We start from the raw sequence: 8,300 nt of genomic DNA, 5'->3' as shown, positions 1-8,300 counted from the left end.
TTTACATTTTCCAGCATAATTTAATAAATGTACATAAAAATATGAGACATGTAATCACCTGCATGTTGGCTCTAGGTATGAGGACAGGGTTCCTGATATCCCAGAAGAATTGTAGAAGCGAAAGAAGAGGAGAAAGAACCCAGGTGGCTTTGCTCCACCTGCTGGCCATTGCCTACCAGGCAGTACTCTGGCTAGAAAAATTTTGTGCCACCCCACCAAGTTACCCTACCAACTTCACTTGCTTCAAATTCGCACCTGAGCAGGCCCATCCATTGCATTCACTCTCTATGAAAGGAGATGTCCGTGTAGGAGCACAGACTCAGGACTAAGAGCCGAGGATGCCACTGGACAGACTTTCTGGCTGGCTGAATGCTGTGGTCTCTGGGCTCTTGCTTCTCCTCCATGTGCAGGGTAAGACCCCCTAGGGGTGCACTGGAAAGCCAAAGGTATCAGAACTGCAAAATTCTGAAGACTCAGAGACTGAGATGGTGGGAGGGAAGGCACCAAGGATGGAGGATGTGGTGGAGATTCCAGATGAAAGGGAAATGTGTGCCTCCCGATACCCACATCAAATATCACAAGACAGAAACAATAGCACACAGAAGGTCGTCCACATTTAAGATTACTTCAAACAGAGGAACCAGTCCAGTGTGAGGAGCTCTGTGAACAGCTGAAACTGTACATCTGGCGAAAGAAGGGCAAGAGGGACATTTCCTTTTGTGTGTGTGTGGCATTAACTGCTAGTGAACTTTAGATGATAACAATAATACCTTCATGCTGTCACAGTGTGTCACCTCTTTGTCCAGAGAATTGCCCTGTCACCCTTTAAAAGTTCCCTGGGTAAGGTTTCAGGCTGGGAGGTACAAAAACCACTGCCTGCCATTCTATACCTGAACTGGGATTCCCCTTCCCACTGTGCACTCTGGTGACAATGAGACGAGAACTTATTTAGTGTGGTGCTACCTGATCAAAATGAACAAAGACTGATGGCATCTCTCCACACACAGGACAGGACTCAGGCAGTCCCATCAGGACCACACACTCATGGCAGGGGAGAGGCAGCCTCTTCCATGTGAAGGATCAAGTGGGGGTCCAGAGATTCCTGGGAATTCCCTTTGTCAAGCCACGTGTAGGACCGCTGCAGTTTGCACCCCTGAGACCCCTGAACCATGAAGTAGTGTGAGAGAAGGAACATCAGAACCAGCCATGTAAGTGCTGGAGCCCAAGAGAATGGAGTAAACAGGTAAAAAGCTCTAGACCAAATGTCTTCCTCCGTCTCAGTCCCACAGCAGTTTTCATTGTGTCGGGGAGAGTTTCCCATGAATTTTTCTGATGCATGCGCTAAATTTAGAGTAGCAACCTCACCCAGCTCCTGGGTCAGAGCTTAGCATTCATAAGGAGTTAGCTCTAGCTAGTACAGAAAGGAGCAAAAACAAAATTGTCTCTGAATTCAGACTAGGCAAGTACCTCTGCCATTATGGGAGGCGTCTCTGCACAGGAGTCAGTGTGACCTGTTAAGCAGCAGGAACCCCTGAGTTCATTACCACACACTGTAGGTCCCTGGGGGCAGGGCAGTGGTGAGCCACTGGCAATACCACCCTCCACAGCCACTGTCACAACCAATAAGGCCATGTGCCAGTGACCAAAGAACAAGTGTATGTGTGTCCATATGGAGACTGTAGAAGGAGGGTTCCTAAGAGCCTGAGCAAGGGATGATGTCCCACTACCCTATGGGAAAGTATTATCCATTCATTCCTATAGTACCTATGTCTGCACAGCACCCCAATAACCACATATCTTACTTTCATTTTCTGATACTGACAAAAGCAACTGAGGGGTGAAAGGCTGTATTACAGGTAACATTTCTAGGTTATATTTCATCCTGGGGGGAGACAGAGCAGCAAAAGTTTAAGGAGCTGGGCATGTCACACCCATAGTCAGAACAGAAAGCAAAGAATGTGTGGATGCCTGGTCATGCTCAGCTTGCCTTCTCTACTCCTAAACAGTTCAGAAGCTCATTCCTAGGTAATAGTGCCACCCACAAAGGGCAGGTTATCCCACCTCAGTTAAAGTAATTAAGATAATCCCCCACAAGCATGCCCACAGCCAATCTGGTCTAGATAATCCCTCATTGAGACTCTCCTCCCAGGAGATTCTAAAACTGTGTAAGTCAGCAATCACAACTAACCATCACCTCTGGTGCTAAGGAGAACAAGGAGAAGTGGTGAATGTCACCTCATGCAGCCAATCATTTCCAAAGACACTCCCAGAAGTCTCCATAGCCCAGTCTCAGGAAGAGTAATATCCAGGCCCACATACAAGTGGTGCTGGATGGAAGTCTGGCTCTATCCTACCTTCCACAGAGCCTGTGTGTCCTTTACCTTTGTGGGAAGGAACTGCAGAGAAGGATCTGGTATAGCATCACAGAGATCAGCAGCTGAAGGTGGCTGAGAGCAAATCCAGACTCGTGCCTGATTTTGGTCACCACACATCTCCTGGAGTAACTGTCTCCCGTGGTCACCAGGTACCTACAGAATTCTGATATGATGAACATAGATGGTCTGAAGAAGAGAACCTGATCATGCCTCCCACCTCCATGTCTGAGGACTGCCTATATCTCAATATCTACACACCAGCCCATGCTCATGAGGACTCTAACCTGCCTGTGAGTACCAAGCTATGATCAGTTGAAAGGGCATTTCTTCAGCAAGATGATTAGAAGGGACAAAACCAACCTGAGCCCCTCTGTAAGGTAGACCCTGATAAATGGCCTTACTCTATTAGGTTCAAGAAGGTCTTCTCAGCTATGATGAGCAGCTGAAACCTGGGTATGGGTCACAGAGTCTGGAGATCTGAGAAGTCAGAGACGCCGGTCAAACCGGGACTCACCATCAACTTGAACCCTATACAACAACTCAGGTGCTCAAGGCTGAACAGTGAGGTGACCTAAATTTCTAGGTATGAATTATCTGTTCCAGCAATGAGATCTCATGATCCTTTTCATAATAATCAGGAGAGATACTCATAAAGACTCCTCTTATTGTTCCACAGTGAGGATCCAGAGAGCTATGGTGTCATTGCTCTATTCTCAGAACCATTAATCCAAGCCGAGATTTACAGTGGGGATAGAGGAGAGAAACATGCTGATTGGGTCACTGGAGTTTCACGTCTATGGCCCAGATCCTACCACACTAAGAAATTTTATGCATATTTATAGCTGCACAGTGTTAAAGCAGTTGATAGTCTATTAGGCAGTCCAGCTAGAGCTTGAACTATCTAGAAGCCTCCGGGTATCCATCTTGTTTTCCTCAGGTGATGGTAGGGATCCATGGAGGTGTATTGGTTATGGGTACAGCTTCCGTGTTTGATGGATCCCTACTGGCAGCCACTGAGGACATGGTGGTGATCATTATTCAGTATCGCCTGGGTGTCCTGGCTTCTTCATTGAGCTGGGCTTTGCTGGGTGATAGGGGCTTAGCAGAACCAGGGCAGCCTATGATCTCTGTCGTTGTCATGTCTCAGCACTGGAAACCAGCTTACCAGAGGCAACTGGGGCTACCTGGACCAAGTGGCTGCCCTACGCTGGGTCCAGCAGAATATTGCCCACTTTGGAGGCAACCTGACCAGGTCACCATTTTTGGAGAGTCAGCAGGTGGCGCAAGTGTGTCTACTCTTGTTGTGTCCCCCATGTTCCAAGGACTCGTCCACAGTGCCATCATGGAGAGTGGGGTGGCCCTGCTACTTGATCTTATCTCTAATACCTTTGAAGAGGTCTACAGCGTAAGTGCTCTCTACCACCCCAGCCCTGACTCAGCAGCCTCAGCCCCACTCCTGGTACTTTGGTACTCTGTTCAGTGATGAAAACAAAGAAGCAGACACAGGAGAACCCTTAGAAGGCCCCAGTCCAAGTAGAGTGTGGTGGGCAGTGGGAAAACGCAAGACAATCTGTCTTCAAAAAATTAGAAAATAAGCACAGATAAACAAGGTTGTACTCTGAACTTCAATGCAAACAATCACACACACACACACACACACACACACACATTCCAATATTCATACATGAACACACACATACAAAGGAAGATTTTTTCTACATTATGCAGGTAGAATGGTCCCTATCCTGGCTGTCACCTCTGAACAACAGGAAAATGAATATAATTTCATAACACTCTAGTCCACATACAGCGCACTGTATGTTACTTAGGGGACATGGCATCCAGTTGGAATTGGGAAAACACTTATTCCTTGATGGAAAATGAGCCACCCTTTCCCTGATCCATTTACAGACAGTGGTCAAACTATCCAGATGTGAGGCTGTGAATTCAGAGGCTGTGGTGCATTGCCTGAGAGGCAGCAGTGAAGAGGAGATTCTGGCTATTAATAAGGTTTAGAAAATTGTGTGGTTGGGATAACCAGGACAACAAAATTTGGGAGAGCCAGTCCTTAACTTCTCTGAACCACTTACCTCTTCTCCATGACTTAATGTCCTTTAGTCCTGAATGAAAAATAAGCAAGAGCGACAAATCTAGGTGTAGGATATCTTTGTTGGGTGTAGGGATGGATCGGAGGGATGGACACATGCTGAGACCAATACGGAAGTAGGAAAATGGTGGAGTAACGCAGTGGCCACATATGTGTGTGATTGACCTTCAGCACCGGCCTCTAATAGACCCTAAGACAATTCCCGGTGTGGTGGATGGAGAGTTCCTACCTAGGCACCCCCAGGAGCTGTTGACATCTGTGGACTTTCGCCCTGTCCCCAGCATCATCATTGTCAACAATGATGAACATGGTTGGATTCTCCCCATGGTGAGGCACAGTTCTGATCACCTGGGAATCTAGGGATCATATGGTAAATGGTGGAGATTCTAGGACCCAGGTCCATCCCACCCCGTGCTGAAGACTGTTCTCTGCCTCCCAGGTTGTGGACACTACTCATGACATAAAGAAAACAACCAGAAAGAACATTCAGGCTGTTCTGAAGAGCACAGCAGCACAGATGGTGAGATTCCTTGGGTTGTGTCCTGATATAGAGGCTCCCCATGCACCCTTCTCAGACAGCATCCCCAGAAATAAAGGTTGGTGTATGTGTATGTTTCTGCATGGTGTCATTCTAGTGCTTTAACATTTCCCTTTATTTACTATGTCATCTTAGGCCCAAGGCTGTTGCTTATCTATCCAAGAGCCTAACTAACCTCATTCTTTCTGCTCCCCCTGGTATAGAGGTTGCCTCCTGATTATGGTGATCTGCTAAGAGAAGAGTACATGGGGGACACTGAGGACCCCCAGGCCCTCCAACTACAGTTCAAAGAGATGATGGCAGACTTCACGTTCGTGATCCCTGCACTTCAAGTGGCACATTTGCAGCGTGAGTACATACATAATCTCAGTAAATTCTTGGGTATAGTATAAGAGAGTGACATCTTATCCAGGTACAGGTGAGGAAACAAGTTACTGATACTCTGTTGATTTGCCAAAAACTACTCAGCCAGGAATTCTAGGGCCACTGTTTACCCAAGGTTTTTCTCACAGTCGGTGCTCCAACCTGGAACTCCTCAATTAACTCTCATGATTCCAGATAACTTTGTATCAAAGTATGATGTCACCAAATGCATGGTAGGATAGCTTTGGATGAGGGATAAGTACATTACTACATGCATTCCCAGGTTCCCATGCCCCTGACTACTTCTATAATTTCCTGCATCGGTGCAACTTCCTCAAGAGTTCCAGGCCATCCCATGTGAAGGCTGACCATGGTGAGGAGGTTGCCTTTGTCTTTGGACCCTTCTTCATGGGCATCAAACGTGACTCTTTCTTGTTTTGCATGACTTGAGTGGAGCTCCAGATGGGTACCTGAGGGATTTCTGAGCTCTCAGTCCAGTGAGAAAACTGAAGTTCTAGGAAAACACATTATCAAGTGTTTATAAACTCACAGCTCAAAAAGCTATACCAGTGTTAGGACTTGGATCCTTCCCATTCTAGCCCGAGCTAGAGGGAATGAGGTCACACTGGAGGAGAAATACATTTGTGGGAATTAAATTAGAGACTTGGCTGGGTCTTGAATCCTGGATGCTAAGGGAGAGAGATAAGTATGGATACAGTTGACATGGTAATTGTGGCACATGAGTGGGCACCTGCACAGGGTGGCTAGAATCTGGACTTCTGTCTACCTCATGTCTACAGTTGACTTCACTGAGGAGGAGGAGGTGATGAACAGGAGAATGATGAAGTACTGGGTCAACTTTGCATGACATGGGTGAGAGCATGCTGTCCCTCACACTCCTCAGGGCTCCCATCAAGGGCTTTTTTTAATTGCAAAAATGAGTCCTTCGTCACATGATAGAATTTTTCCCACCCTAGGACACACTTAGACAGATACTTTGTAGGTATTAATTGCTGGTCATCTTACCAGTGACTTGGCAGATGGCCCATAATCCCATAATGCTGTGTGCTGGGCTTTAGATATTGTTTCTGAGAGGGAGGTACAGAACAGCCAGGTAACCTTGCTCTCTACAAGGAGCAGACACTAGCAGATGACTCTTGTTTCCATATACGCAACACTTCTCCCATCAATCCCCTCAACTCCCCGGCCTGCTCGTCCATGTCCTGCCCCGCAAAAGGGGAACATATCTTGGATCATGCTGACCATCACCTTTCCCTGTGGGGGCATATTCACAGGAACCCCAACAGCGACTGCCTACCCTACTGGCCTGTGTTGGACCAGGATGAGCAGTACCTGCAGCTGGAAATCCATCCCACTGTGGGCCATCACCTGAAGTCTAGAAGGCCGCAATTTTGGACCAAGACCTTGCCCCAGAAAATCCAGGAGCTAAAGAGAGCTCAGGACAAGCACACAGAACTGTAGTGCCCTGTGTCGGGAAAGGTGTGTGAGCTCGAGGGCTAATGGCATCAAAGTCCATTGAGGTGCCTGTGTTGATTCTAACATTCACATAAACATTCCTAACCTTTACATTTCCCTGTTTCTCTAATATGTATGACACATCCTCTGCATGCCTCTGTTTATCTTGCTGAGCCATGTTTTGTTAGACGCACTGAATAGATATTTCTGTAACAGTACTGATATGTCAGCCCCAAAGTACCCCCCCCATCTTCTACACTCCTTTGGGCCTGCATTCCTGACTCAGAGTCCTATTGTCTCCCTAAGTTCAAGCTGTTCCAAAAAGTTCACAAAGTGCAAGCCTGACTCTGTGATGTATATCTGTGGCTCCAGCTATTTGGAGGCTGAGGCAGGAGGATTACATGAGACCAGGAGTTCCAGGCCAACCTGAATGATACAGCAAGACCCACATTTCTTAATAATTCCCAAATTCATAAGCTGGGTAACTGATAAAGAACAGAAATATATGTACCATTTTGTAGACTGAGAAGTCTAGGGCTAAGTTGCTGGCATATTAGCCATGTGACTAGACTAGTTCTTTTGCTCAAAGATTACACCTTGTGTCTTCTCTGAATGGAATGTGTAAACAATGGTGCTCTGGACCTTCCAAGGGTCCCAGCTCTTAATATCATAACATTAGAGATTAGCTTTCAGCAAATGAACTTGACCCTCATAAGCTTTCAGACTTGAACTCTCTGGTATCAGCCGCTGAAGATGCCAACAACTGAAAAAAAAATCTCCATCCATTATCATCGTATATGAAATCTCATATATTTTTTCCCGAATGATGACTGGTCCACTTTTGTGCTAAGCAGAACGGAGCATGTTCATGGGCCGTTCAATTTGGCTTAGGAGGAAGGCGGTTGGCCAGCGGGTCCAGGCAGGCCTCTTCATCTTCTGAAGTTTGCTCTTCTTCTCAGGGATTCTTCAGACATTGTGAAGCCCACACTTGCCTGAGCATAGCACGTCGGTGAACAAGTTTGGATAGTCATTGTGTCCGGGAAGTGGAAAGAGATCAATAAGTAACAGAAAAGATTCCTGTCTCTGAATCCCTGAGGCTGTCCTTCTGCCTTTTAAAAGTGCTCCAGAAGTTTCCTTGCTAACCCCCTACTCACTTAGGATGGTTATTTTCAGTTTCATCCATTTACCTTCAAATGTCATAGTTTTGGTATTATTCATAATGGATGAGTAATATTTCATTGTGTAAATATACCATATTTTCATTATCCATTCATCCATTCATCAGTTAGACAAACAGATTGCTTCCATTTCCTTGCTCTTGTGAACATGAACGGACAGGTATTTCTGTAATACAATACAGAATCATTTGGGTACATGCCCAAGAGTGGTATCATGTGGGAGGTCTAGTATTAGTTTTTTGAGAAATCTCACACTGATTTCC

General features: G+C 46.2%; 1 pseudogene; it reads left to right on the top strand.

Annotated features, from left to right (window-relative positions):
- Window positions 1–338: 338 nt before the first annotated feature.
- On the top strand, window positions 339–6,865 carry LOC103738919 (annotated as a pseudogene).
- Window positions 6,866–8,300: the final 1,435 nt, after the last annotated feature.

The sequence above is a fragment of the Nannospalax galili genome, unplaced genomic scaffold (genome assembly GCF_000622305.1).
Source record: "Nannospalax galili isolate Female #2095 unplaced genomic scaffold, S.galili_v1.0 scaffold799, whole genome shotgun sequence".
Lineage (NCBI taxonomy): Eukaryota > Metazoa > Chordata > Mammalia > Rodentia > Spalacidae > Nannospalax > Nannospalax galili.
This window is presented reverse-complemented; position numbering and strand designations above follow the sequence as displayed.